Consider the following 14,561-nt stretch of genomic DNA (forward strand, 5'->3'; position numbering starts at 1 on the left):
ATAGATAAGGATTTGACCTGAGAAGGTCGCCTTGATCTCCGGGTCAGGCTCAGTTCGCGTCTGGCAAGCAGACAAGAAGCCAGCTCGGTGAAAGGTCGTCGCAATGCTTTTATGATGCTGAGAGCCTAATGTTTTCAGGTTAGAAAAGTATTTAGGCCTCCTGGAAACTCTGTGAAAGCGTCAGTTCAACGTAGCTTATTAGCCTGAAAGCTTCATGGAATAACCTTAGCCTGGCAAGCAGTACGTTTGGGATTTCTTGCATTGTGATTCATGGGGCAATTGTTTCTTTGCTTGTACCTGGGACTCTGGTTTGAACTTTGCCAATAGGATTATGTCTCCTGCTTTTACCTGAAGATCTTTGGAACTGTATCCTGCATTTAACCTTAATCTTTGGAACCTTGCAATGCTTATTCTTTATTTTGACTTGGATTTTTTCCTCAGTAAACTGTAAAACTACAGCTCTTGTGTGGTGGTGTTTGGAAGCAAGGTGAAGCCTACTCTGAGTTGCAACACTGGCTCAACTCCGCATGTGCATGTGCATGTGTGTGTGGCCTGTGTGTGGGAGACCAGCTCAGCAAAGACTTAGAATCATAGAATCAAAGAATCAAAGAGTTGGAAGAGACCTCATGGGCCATCCAGTCTAGCCCCATTCTGCCAAGAAGCAGGAATATTGCATTCAAATCACCCCTGACAGATGGCCATCCAGCCTCTGCTTCAAAGCTTCCAAAGAAGGAGCCTCCACCACACTCCGGGGCAGAGAGTTCCACTGCTGAACGGCTCTCACAGTCAGGAAGTTCTTCCTAACTTGAGGGTTGGAACTAATGTATAACGGGATGCCCACCATCCTTTGGACCTGGAACATTAATGGCTCCTCCATTTCATTTCAGGAGCCTCTGGATGAAGGAATCACGAATGCAGTTCCAGCCGCTGCCTCAGACCAGAGCGGTCAGTCTGCAAAACCGGGGACATTGGAAGGATCCCTACGGAATAGTGCCGAGGCGGTGATGGCCTTCAATGTATTTATTTCTGTCACCACAAACGGCCTTTAAGGGCGAGGCTGGAAGCAGTGACCGCTTCTACCACTTAGGCCCAACATTCACGGACCTTGGACACAGAAGGTGCAGGCTCCAAATCCAATTCAAAAGATGACCTCATGGTCCGAAGATGGAGGAGGTATCCCTACCAAACTAATGGATCTGGCAGAACCCTCCTCGTCCCCTGAAAGCGAGGAAGTCGATCGGGAAGAAGGATCTCCTAGAATCGAGCCTGGTTCGTATTCAGCACCAGAAGAACCTGAGTGGACCAGCACTGGAGCCGGAGCTCAGAAGCGCTGTGGCATGAGCCACACTCAACGCCGGTGGGTGAAGGATTTGGGGAGAAGAAGCGACGATGGAGGAGGAGGAGGAGGACCAGGGAAGGAAGGGTTGGACAGAAATGGCAAAGCATTTCTAACAATAGAAAGAAAAGAAAAACACTTTGATGAACATGTTGACAGCACCTGGGTATGACTGTGAATGCCATGAGGCAATAACTAAGGGGGGGGGGGGGTGTGGAAATGGCTGAGTCACAACCATATGAGGGCGATTGCAAAGGGGCCGCATCGGCCAGAGCCCCTCACGGATGACCTCTCAGCAGGTGGAGTATAAGGAGGGTGAAAGGTTCCACCTTCCTCTCTCCTGGGTGACTCAGCGTGAGCATCTGCCTAGGTTGCATGGGACTATTGGATTACGCTGATTGCTTGCAAGTGCAAGGATGGTGGATCTGCAAATCCTGATTGTATAGTGGGTTGTTGTAGGTTTTTCGGGCTATATGGCCATGGTCTAGAGGCATTCTCTCCTGACGTTTCGCCTGCATCTATGGCAAGCATCCTCAGAGGTAGTGAGGTCTGTGTATCATCGAAAATGGCTACACGTGTCAGTGCTGACACACGTGTCATAGGTTCGTCATCATGCCTCTAGACCATATAGCCCAAAAAAACCTACAACAACCCAGTGATTCCGGCCATGATGAAAGCCTTCGACAATACCTGTTTGTATATTTTAATATAATAATAATAATAATAATAATAATAATAATAATAATCTGCAAATCCTGTTTGTATAGTGGGTTGTCGTAGGTTTTTTTGGGCTATATGGCCATGTTCTAGAGGCATTTCTCCTGACGTTTCGCCTGCATCTATGGCAAGCATCCTCAGAGGTAGTGAGGTCCGTGCGTCATCGAAAATGGCTATGTGTGTCAGTGCTGACACACGTGTCATAGGTTCGCCATCATGCCTCTAGACCATATAGCCCGAAAAAACCTACAACAACCCAGTGATTCCGGCCATGATGAAAGCCTTCGACAATACCTGTTTGTATATTTTAATATAATAATAATAATAATAATAATAATAATAATAATAATAATAATCTGCAAATTCTGTTTGTATAGTGGGTTGTTGTAGGTTTTTTGGGCTATATGGTCATGGTCTAGAGGCATTCTCTCCTGACGTTTCGCCTGCATCTATGGCAAGCATCCTCAGAGGTAGTGAGGTCCGTGTGCCATCGAAAATGGCTACGCATGTCAATGCTGACACACGTGTCATAGGTTCGCCGTCATGCCTCTAGACCATGGCCATATAGCCCGAAAAAACCTACAACAACCCAGTGATTCCGGCCATGAAAGCCTTCGACAATACCTGTTTGTATATTTTAATATAATAATAATAATAATAATAATAATAATAATAATAATAATAATAATCTGCAAATCCTGTTTGTATAGTGGGTTGTCGTAGGTTTTTTCGGGCTATATGACCATGGCCTAGAGGCATTCTCTCCTGACGTTTCGCCTGCATCTATGGCAGGCATCCTCAGAGGTAGTGAGGTCCGTGTGTCATCGAAAATGGCTACGCATGTCAGTGCTGACACACGTGTCATAGGTTCGCCATCATGCCTCTAGACCATGGCCATATAGCCCGAAAAAACCTACAACAACCCAGTGATTCCGGCCATGAAAGCCTTTGACAATACCTGTTTGTATATTTTAAAATAATAATAATAATAATAATAATAATAATAATAATAATAATAATAATAATCTTTTTTTTTTGTATCCTGTCCCATCTCCACACCAGGGTCACAGGATGGCTCACAACACAAATGGCAGCCATTCGACATCAGAAGTGCACAGTAAATAAAACAAGTAAACAAAGCAAAGAACAACAAAGCAACATTATGTACTGCAACTGTGAAGATTAAAGCTTCAGGATATTTTGGACGAAAACTTAAATCCGTGAGTTTACTAAAGCACCGGGATTGTGGCGCAGCTGCATTAAGAACACTCTGACCAAAACGTCATGAGTTCGAAGCCAGCCCGGGTTGGAGTGGGTTTCCAACCAATTGTGTAGCCTGTTGTTGACCTTTGCAACCCAAAAGACAGTTGCATCTGTCAAGGAGGAAAATTAGGTACCACCTTAAAGTGTGGGGAGGCTAAATTAACTGATTTATGAGGCCATAAAGAAGACTCCAGCAAAAAGCATTCCAGCAGGGAAGCATGCGGGGAATGCGGAAGTGCTTCATCAGTGTTGCAGATGGATGAGGAAAGCGACAGCTCCCCTGGCGGCCAGAAAAAGTTAAAATAGCCTCTGTGTATGTCTGTATATGTTGTATGTCAAAATTGGCATTGAATGTTTGCAATCCGCCCTGAGTCCCCTGCGGGGTGAGGAGAAGGGCAGAATAGAAATGCTGTAAATAAATAAATAAATAAACAGTGTGTAGACAAGGTTGGATGCTGGCAGATGGACTCTGCTGATAAACGGGCTGAAGCGTGTTTGCACCGTGAAAGGGCTCTGCTGTATTTTTGCTTGCTTCTGGGACACATGCTATCCCGCTTGCAGCAGTTCAGGAAGGTCGTGATTTGGAAACTATACATCACTTTGGGACCAGCATCCTGCAACAGGAATCATGACTGGAACCCGGACTGTCCAGAGAGACGATCCCTAAACCAGAACAAGTGAGGAAACCGGAAGCATTTGGGGACGTGTAGTGGAGGCAACGTTGACGGAGTGAGTTGTAAGAACTACAACAACCAGAGAGGAAGAAGGAGGTTTAGAAACATGGCGGGTGTGAGCAAGGAGAGATGGGAGGCCATCTCCATCTCCATGGGGCAGGAGGCCGCCAAGATTGATAGGAGCCAGGCCAAGATGGGGACGGAGGCAGATGGACTGAAGGGATCCCCAAAACACCTGGAGCCAGAGATGAGCCCTGCCTCCAAAAGCCAGAAATGAAAGGAGAAGCCTGTGCCTTTGTTTGTGTTTGTATGTCTCATTGTATATGCTTGTAAAGGCACTGAATGTTTGCCTATGTACGTAAATGCTGTAATCTGCTCTGAGTCCTCGAGATATATATGCTGGATTTCGTATATAGTGTTTGCCCATGCCTGATATACAGGACGCTTGAGAGCAGGGTCGGCAAGGGGACCGCTCACTGAGACGGAGGCACCGATCATGGATATTGATGTAATTTGGAAACTATAAATCATGTGATCAGCATGACTGGAACCCACAGTGCAGGAGTCCGCCAAGATTGAGAGGAGCCAGACCAAGATGGGGATGGAGGCAGATGGACTGAAGGGATCCCCAAAACACCTGGAGCCAGAGATGAGCCCTGCCTCCAGAAGCCGGAAATGAAAGGAGAAGCCTGTGCCTTTGTTTGTGTTTGCATGTCTCATTGTATATGATTGTAAAGGCACTGAATGTTTGCTTATGTACGTAAATGCTGTAATCTGCTCTGAGTCCCCTACTGACAGAAACACATAGTATGTCACGCTAAATGAGAGATATATGCCTTCCCTATAGATATTAGATCGGCCAGTCCAGGTCAAAGAAGGAGAAGTCAAGTCAGGCAGTCCGAGTCACCAAAACACAATCAAGGGAAGCAGTCTGAGTGAAGGTTCTCTTGCTGCTGCTTCGACGGCGGATGAAGAGAACTGGAGGCTGTGGCTACTTATATTCAGAGGGGAGAGTGGGCGGGGCCTACAGCCAGAAATGTTTAATAGAATTTCTAGAAGGTTCCGAAAGCTGTTCTGCTGTTGGGGTTCAGCCTGATCTGTGTGAACCTGATTCTCTGATAGTATTTCCAACTGAGCAAGCCACTGAACGTAGTTTTCCCTGACAATGTGGAAACTGGTGTTGATGCTGAGTTCAGCGGCGGGGAAAGCGAAACTGAACAGCCGGATGAAAATGTTTTGGAATCCAGCCGTGATAGCTCCCTGCCTGGGTTTTTTTTAATGAGGACCGAAGGGAACAGATAACGAGAGACAGGAGTGATTCACAGTTCCTACGAAGGTCAAATAGATTACAGGAGAGACAGGCTCAGCCTTCAAAGTCAAGGGGCGTTTCAAGGAATAGTTTCTTTGGCTTAAGGGGCCTCCTTCCGGGTGTCTCTTTAGATCAAGCAACGTTTGGGACTGTGGCTGTGCCTTGGCAGAATTCCTGTGTTCCTGGCTGGTAATCCCAGAGGCTTCTAGTTTTCAAGCACATGGTTAGCGAGAGGCTAACAGGTTCCTGGTTCTTGTATTGTGGTTTTTGGAATTTTGCTCAAGTTCAGAGATTTTCCTGACTGCTGTGTTTCTATGGTGGCTTTTTGACTTTGCATTTGCCTTTCTTTAGTAACCAATTTTTCATGAATAAAAAAGGATTGTTTTTTCCTACAGACCAGTGTGGTGGATTTAATCTTATGGTTTCGTTTCTTGATCTGGGATGCAACACCTGCGCAGGTGCAGGAATTACCATATGTGCGATTCACAGTTGACTACGACGGGGAACAAGTGTTTCCAAATGGCGAATAACTGACATAGGAAAATGGAATGACAATGAGACTGGACAACATTTTTAACAAGGTGACACTATGAATTTATATTGTATTGATTTGTTGAGTTTTTATTGTATGTTATGTTTTTAATTATATTTTTGATATTGTAAGCATGGAATTTTATCCTGTTAACCGCCTTGAGTCACCTGCGGGCTGAGAAAGGTGGTATACAAATACAGTAAGTAAGTAAGTAAGTAAGTAAGTAAATAAATGCTGGATTTCGTATATAGTGTTTGCCTATGCTTGATATACAGGAAGCGTGAGAGCAGGGTTGGCAAGGGAACCTCTCACTGAGGGGTTCATGGATATTGATGCAGCAAGACGCGTCTTGGAGGGAAGATGATAGGCTTGGGAATGGAAGAGATTGCTTCTGTAAATGTACCTAGAGACACAAAATTGCCTGCTCCTATCCTAAAGTTTCTCCCAGGTCCCTCCACACCAATATCGTGACTCGGCTGAAGCACCCGCCCGCCCACCCGTGTCTCCCAGAGGAGCATCGCTGGAACAAACGGTGCTGACCGAGGAGGAAATGCAATGGGCATCAATGTCACAGTCACAGCAGGAGCCGGCTGAGCATTAGGATGCTTTGCGCGCTCCTTCGGTTCCGCCTCAGCAGAACTCTCTGAGGGATTAAAGGAGTGCGAGACAGAGACGGAATAAGGAATGCGCGAAAAATAATACAGGGAAATGTTACACTAAGTCGTAGAAGGATCAGGTGTGTGTGTTAAAGAAAAACTTTATGATGTTAATTATTATGTGCAGCTGGTAATGTAGGTCGGCCAGCATGTTTGGACCGCACCCGATGGGGTGTAACTGTATGGATTTTGGAATACAGTTTGTGGGAAAAGCAATATGCTGCTCTGAAGGAGATGCAATATGTTGTAATGCTGCTCTGATCTAACAGTGATGCTCTTTGCTATAGTGGAATAGCTATTTCCTCAAGGTTTATGTTTGCGGTCTGCAAACACTTAGAAACAAATGCAGTCATCGCTAATAGTCAACATGGATTTATCAAAAACAAGTCATGCCAGACTAATCTGATCTCTTTCTTCGATAGAGCTACAAGCTGGGTAGATGCGGGGAATGATGCCGTGGGTGGAGCGTGTCTGGATTTGAGGAAGGCCTTCTTGGACAAGGTCCCCCATGACCTTCTGGCAAGGAAACTAGTCCAATGTGGGCGAGGCAAAACTACGGTGAGGTGGATCTGTAATTGGTTAAGTGGACGAACACAGAGAGTGCTCACTAATGCTTCCTCTTCATCTTGGAAAGAAGTGACAAGTGGAGTGCCGCAGGGTTCCGTCCTGGGCCTGGTCCTGTTCAACATCTTTATTAATGACTTAGATGAAGGGCTAGAAGGCATGATCATCAAGTTTGCAGACGACACCAAATTGGGAGGGATAGCCAATAGTCCAGAGGACAGGAGCAGAATTCAAAACGATCTTGACAGATTAGAGAGATGATGGGCCAAAACTAACAAAATGAAGTTCAACAGTGACAAATGCAAGATACTCCACTTTGGCAGAAAAAATGAAATGCAAAGATACAGAATGGGGGACGATGCCTGGCTCGAGAGCAGTACGTGTGAAAAAGATCTTGGAGTCCTCGTGGACAACAAGTTAAACATGAGCCAACAATGTGATGTGGCAGCAAAAAAAGCCAATGGGATTTTGGCCTGCATCAATAGGAGCCTAGTGTCTAGATCTAAGGAAGTAATGCTACGCCTCTATTCTGCTTTGGTTAGACCACATCTGGAATATTGTGTCCAATTCTGGGCACCACAATTCAAGAGAGATATTGACAAGCTGGAATGTGTCCAGAGGAGGGCGACTAAAATGATCAAGGGTCTGGAGAACAAGCCCTATGAGGAGCGGCTTAGGGAACTGGGCATGTTTAGCCTGAAGAAGAGAAGGCTGAGAGGAGATATGATAGCCATGTATAAATATGTGAGAGGAAGCCACAGGGAGGAGGGAGCAAGCTTGTTTTCTGCTTCCTTGGAGACTAGGACGCGGAACAATGGCTTCAAACTACAAGAGAGGAGATTCCATCTGAACATGAGGAAGAACTTCCTGACTGTGAGAGCCGTTCAGCAGTGGAACTCTCTGCCCCGGAGTGTGGTGGAGGCTCCTTCTTTGGAAGCTTTTAAGCAGAGGCTGGATGGCCATCTGTCAGGGGTGATTTGAATGCAATATTCCTGCTTCTTGGCAGTGGGTTGGACTGGATGGCCCATGAGGTCTCTTCCAACTCTTTGATTCTATGATTCTATGTTTTGCTCTCTCATTTGATGGAAGATGATGAAGCCTTATGATGTTAATTATTGTGTGCAGCTGGTAATGTAGGTCAGCCAGCATGTTTGGGCCACACCCGATGGGGTGTAACTGTATGGATTTTGGAATACAGTTTGTGGGAAAAGCAATATGCTGCTCTGAAGGAGATGCCATATGCTGTAATGCTGCTCTGCTCTAACAGCGATGCTCTTTGCTATGGAGGAATAGCTATTTCCTCAAGGTTTATGTTTTGCTCCCTCATTTGATGGAAGATGATGAAGCCTTATGATGTTAATTATTATGTGCAGCTGGTAACGTAGGTCGGTCAGCATGTTTGGGCCACACTTGATGGGATATAACTGTATGGATTTTGGAATACTGTTTGGAGGAAAAGCAGTATGCTGCTCTGAAGGAGATGCCATATGATGTAATGCTGCTCTGATCTAACAGCGATGCTCTTTGCTATGGTGGAATAGCTATTTCCTCAAGGTTTATATTTTGCTTTCTCATTTGAAAGGAAGAAAAGAAGCCTTCTCCCTCTTCCCTATGACGTCCTCCCACATTTTTATACATGGCTATCATATCTCCTCTCAGCCTTCTCTTCTCCGGGCTAAACATGCCCAGCTCTTCAAGCCACTCCTCATAGGGTTTGTTCTCCAGACCCTTGATCCTTTGAGTCGCCCTCTTCTGGAAACATTCCAGCTTAGAGTCAACATCTTCCTTCAGTTGTGGTGCCCAGAACTCTTCACAGGGAGGTTCCTGATTTTCCCAAAATGGTGGTGAATGCCATTATGCGAGATGTTATGGCATCATTTTCCCAAAAGGTTATGGTTTCAAACAAGGTCATGCCTTTCCAAAGACTGCAATTTCTCCAAAAGGTTATGGCTTTCAAAAGGCTATGATAATCCACCAAGGCTGCCAGTGGCGTTTGTTACAGTAAGTCGTAGCAAGATCAAGTGTGTGTGTTAAAGAAAAACCTCGTGATGTTAATTGTTATGTGCAGCTGGTAATGTAGGTCAGCCAGCATGTTTGGGCCACACCCGGTGGGGTGTAACTGTATGGATTTTGGAATACAGTTTGGAGGAAAAGCAGTATGCTGCTCTGAAGGAGATGCTGTAATGCTGCCATGCTCTAACAGCGATGCTCTTTGCTATGGTAGAGTAGCTATTTACTCAAGGTTTACGTTTTGCTCTCTCATTTGAATGAAGATGATGAAGCCTTATTCTGCGTTACTTACAAGGACTGTGTAAGTTTGTTGCACTGTTTGTGGTGCCCAGAACTTTTATCCAGGAGATTCCTGATTTTCCCAAAATGGTGTTGAATGCAATTTTCCAAACTGGGTTATGATTTCTAACATGCCTTTCCAAAAATCGCTATTTCTCCAGAAGGTTATGCCTTTCAAAAGGCTATGGTAATCCCAAAAGGCTGCCAGTGGGGATTGGGGACGTGAAGCCGGGCCTGGCCCCATTTCGGCCGGAGGAAGCAGCACGGCAGCGTTTCTCAAAGAGGTCAAGCGGGGTCAAGAGGGCAGCCAAGTGTCCGAGCAGAAGCGGATTGAGATACGCGCAGCAAGAGCGGGGCAGCGGAAGCGCAAAGGGCCTTCTGCCGGAGATCGCCTCCTGCCTAAAAGGACTAAACGGCACTCAAGCAGGGACATCCATTGCCTGGAACAAAGCACTCGAGGAGGTGGTGGGAGGGCGCTTGCCCGTCTACATCGTCTACCGGGGAGGAGGAGTGGGAGGCGGAGGGTCAGCTACTGACCCCTCTAGAGAGAAAAGGGAGAGAAATAGAGCCTCTTACCACCTTGGAACAGGACCATGCGGATACGAAACACAGGAGGGGCTTGGGACAGAGAAGAAAGGGGACAAAGTGAATGTCCACACGCCCTCGTTCTGGCCGCTTAGGACCCCAAAGCTCAGGGACCTCACCTCTCCGGCCGCATCACGGGCCAGAGCAAAGGGGCTCCAGTGTGGCGCCCGAGACCTCGCTCTTCCTTACCCCAAATCCCAACCCTCTTGCTTTCCCCTATGAGACCTTCTCCCTCCACTCTCAGCCCACTCAGCCCTGCTCTCATTCAGATTTAAACTCCCCCCATTCCTAACAGCCTCAGGCCCTTTCCTTTTCCCCCTCAGCAAAACTTCCACGAACAAGAACAAGATCTTGACTTGATTCCAAACGATGTTTCATCTGGCTACATATCCTACACTTGGGACTTTTATCTCCTCTAGCACTCAGAAATTGTTTTAACTGAGAACTTCTTATCGTTTTCTCTCACAGCCTGGCAGACCGCCAAAGCCACTGTTCGGCTCTCCTGTTCTGACTAATCTCCTCGCGTCTATCTATTTATTTACTCATTATCCATTTGCTCATTAATTTCTGCAGCTGGGCCAGAGCCGAGCTGTTTACATGTTCCCTATCATGGGAACTCTCTGGTAACAATTCAGAAAGCACAAGATCATCCCCACACCCCTCAGAGACATTCTCATGGGAAACTACACTTTGGACAGGGATCTCCTGGTCATTCTCTACATCAAGATCACTGAACAAACCATTGATATCTTGAAACTCACTGACATCACTCCTGATCCTGGCACACAATCACAGGCTGAGCTCCAACAGCATGGACCAACTTGGACCCTCCCTCCAGGTGTTTTGGACTTCAACTCCCACCATTCCTAACAGCCTTAGGCCTCTTCTATTTCCTCCCTCAGCAAAACTTCCATGAACAAGAACAAGATCTTGACTTGATTCCAAACGATGCTTCATCTGGCTACATATCCTATACTTGGGACTTTTATCTCCTCGTTTGCTAAGTCTCTAGCATCCAGAAATTGGCTTCGTTTCAACTGAGAACTTCTTATCCTTTTCTCTCAAAGCCTGGCAAACCACCAAAGCCACTGTTTGGCTCTCCTGTTTTGACTGATCTCCTCCCGTCTATCTATTGGCTCTTTAATTTCTGCAGCTGGGCCAGGTGCTGAGCTGTTTTCATGCTCCAAATCATGGGAACAATTCAGAAAGCACACCATTATCCCCACACCCCTCACGGACATTCTCATGGGAAACTACACTTTGGACAGGGATCTCCTGGTCATTCTCTGCATCAAGATCAGCGACCAAACCAAATTGCCATCTTGAAACTCATTGACATCACTCCTCATGTCCAAAGAACCCTGATCATGGAACACAATCACAGGCTGAGCTCCAACAGCATGGACCAACTTAGGCCCTCCCTCCAGGTGTTTTGGACTTCAACTCCCAGAATTCCTAACAGCCTCGGCCCCTTCCTTTTCCCCCCTCAGCAAAACTTTCATGAACAAGAACAAGATCCTGACTTGATTCCAAACTATGCTTCATCTGGCTACATATCCTGTACTTGGGACTTTTATCTCCTCATTAGCTAAGTCTCTAGCATTCAGAAATTGTTTTAACTGAGAACTTCTTATCTTTTTCTCTCGAAGCCTGGCAAACTACCAAAGCCACTGTTTGGCTCTCCTGTTTTGACTGATCTCCTCCTGGCTATCTATTTGCTCTTTAATTTCTGCAGCTGGGCCAGGTGCCGAGCTGTTTTCATGCTCCCTATTATGGGAACAATTCAGCAGCATGGACCAACTTGGGCCCTCCCTCCAGGTGTTTTGGACTCCAACTCCCACCATTCCTCACAGCCTCAGGCCCTTTCCTTTCCCCCCTCAGCCGCTTAAGCAGATGAGCTCATGTTATCCTCCCCTCTCTGTCTGTTGGATTCCAAAGCAGTTCCACTTCCATGCTTTGTCTCAGCAACAGCATCTTACTCCAAAACCCCCTCCGTTCCCTCAGCTACAGAACCTCCATTTTGAAGATCTTCTCCATGGTTTATTGAACCATCAACATTTGGCCCTCCAGGTGTTTTGGACTCCAACTCCCACCATTCCTCACAGCCTCAGGCCCTTTCCTTTCCCCCCTCAGCCGCTTAAGCGGATGAGCTCATGTTATCCTCCCCTCTCTGCCTGTTGGAAAAGGAAAGGGCCTGAGGCTGTTAGGAATTCTGGGAGTTGAAGTCCAAAACACCCAGAGGGCCCAAGTTTGCTCATGTCTGTTCTAGTGCCAGCAGTGGGGTGAATGACCTTCAACAATGACAGTTGCTGCTGTCTGAAGTATCTAGCCTGGCCTTCAAAACGATCATAGTTGCTGCTGGCCGAAGTACCTAGCCTGGCCTTCAAAACAAACACAAGGGGGAGAAAGGAAAGGGCTTGGGGCTCTTAGGAATGGTGGGAGTTGGAGTCCAAAACACCTGGAGGGAGGGCCCAGGTTTGCCCATCGAGAGAGAAATGAAGTGCCTGGGAGTTGAGAGACAAGAGCCTTCCCCTTCTGATCTCTCTAAGGACGTCTATGCTGCGCTGGCTGACCTGGCATTTCAGCTTCCGTTTCCTGCTTTGCTTAGGATGCTTTTTTCCCTTCTTCTAAGCAGAAAAAGTCAGATTAAACATGTTTTGAAAAACCACGAAAGCAAGCACAACTCGTCTCCGTGTCCGCGGGCGACGCAACTCCAGCGCTCGTTCTACTTCTACGCGCCGCGGCACCGGAGGGAGAAGCGAGGCGATGAGCCGCTACTCTTTCTCACTACCAAAAACGAAGCGGAGGGGAAGCAACGAGGACGAGGACGACAACAAGACATCTCTCTCTGTCTCTCCAGTGACTCACATCTAGAAGGTTTACCGAAAAGAGAGCAAGCGGCACTCTTACCCCGCAAGGCCTTCAGGGAACTCATTTGATCCAGGACTTAACGGAGGGAAGGAGGGAGGGAGGGAGGAGAGAACAAAGCCATGAGTCAAACAGAAACCTTTCGGAAGAAGAAGAAGAAGGAGCGCCACTCTTTATCCCCACAAAGAGAAACACAGCTGCGCATGGAGAGACCCCCAGGGAACCCCCCATCCTCCTGCAGCAACAATCCCCATTTCTTTAGAAGCGTTTGATTTCTGTGTCTTGTCAAAGGCGTTCACGGGTGGAAACTCTGGGGTGTTGTGTGGTTTCCAGGCTGAACGGGAGGGGGGGAGGCATCACAACATCCCCACTTTTGCTTCCATGCACCCCATTTGATCCTGATGAATAATCTATACACATAAAAATGTCATGTTCGTTTGTGGGATTAACGTAACTCAAAAACCAATGGACGAATTGACACCAAATTTGAACACAAGACACCTCTGAGGCCAACGAGTGACCATCACTCATGAAAACACTGAAAAACACAGCAGAAGAGACTTAAAAAGCCAAAAAACAAAAATTACATTACAACGCATGCTGAAACAACGCACACATATATATGCAAACACACATATATACACAAATATAAACACACAGAAAACAGGCCTGGAGAAATGTCACCCTTAGAAGGACACATAGGACCCAGAAGCCTCCTCAGAATACCTCCACTCAGCTGCAGTTACACAATAGATTCCAAATTCTCACACAACTAGCACCTGACCAAGAAACACAACATATTGGGGAAGACCAGAATGGCTTAGATACTGATCAGTGGCTCATCCTTGATCAGTGTGCGGGGGATAGCCCTGACAGGGACAACACTTCACAACATTCACGCTTGCACAATCCTGCAGGTGTACCATCCCCAACCATAGACCAGGAGCAACAGGAACACATACAGGAGAACCATAGGCTCTTGGACGAATCTCAATGGATTGTCCTTGACGAATGCACCGGGGATGTCGAGGAGGAGGACAACACTTTTCACCTACACAATTCACACCAACAGGATCACTTCTCTGGAGACCTACACACTACATTGCACAAAAGGGGCGCTGTCATTCCTGAAAGTAAACAGGTCTTGGTAGTAGGCGACTCCCTCCTTAGAGGAACGGAAGCTGTCATTTCCAGACCAGATGGGATGGCTCGAGAAATATGCTGCCTACCGGGGGCAAAAATACACCATATCACTCAGAGGCTCACCAGGTTCCTCAAGCCCTATCACCGTCCTCCCCTCATGTTGATCCCCTCATGTTGATTCATGTAGGAACCAATGATACTGCAAGGCATACGTTTCAAAAGATCACAAATGATTTTCGAGCTCTAGGAGCAATGCTAAAAGAATGTAATGTACAGGTGGTCTTTTCATCCCTCCTCCCTGTTGTAAGACACGGACCCACAAGAGCCAGAAAAATAGTACAGGTCAATGACTGGCTTAGAAAATGGTGTCAGGAGGAACGCTTTGGCTTCCTCGACCATGGCCTGCTATTCCAGGAGGATGGCCTACTGGCAAGGGATGGGGTGCATCTCACACAAGTAGGAAAACACTTTTTTGCTCACAGACTCGCAAACCTCATTAGACGCACTTTAAACTAGGTCCACCGGGGGAGGGGGACAACAGCCTTGCGAACGCTACTTTACCCATAATGTCTGGGAATCGCCAGAAGGCTAAACGGAGGGCTGCACAAACACAACAAGGACCACG

General features: G+C 46.8%; 1 protein-coding gene across 1 annotated transcript in view; it reads right to left on the bottom strand.

The window, feature by feature from the left end:
* LOC132768096 (uncharacterized) overlaps nt 1-14,561 on the bottom strand; it is a 253,159-nt gene that overhangs the window by 42,407 nt on the left and 196,191 nt on the right. The gene's annotated exons all lie outside the window — the stretch shown is intronic.

The sequence above is a fragment of the Anolis sagrei genome, chromosome 2 (genome assembly GCF_037176765.1).
Source record: "Anolis sagrei isolate rAnoSag1 chromosome 2, rAnoSag1.mat, whole genome shotgun sequence".
Classification (NCBI taxonomy): Eukaryota; Metazoa; Chordata; class Lepidosauria; order Squamata; family Dactyloidae; genus Anolis; species Anolis sagrei.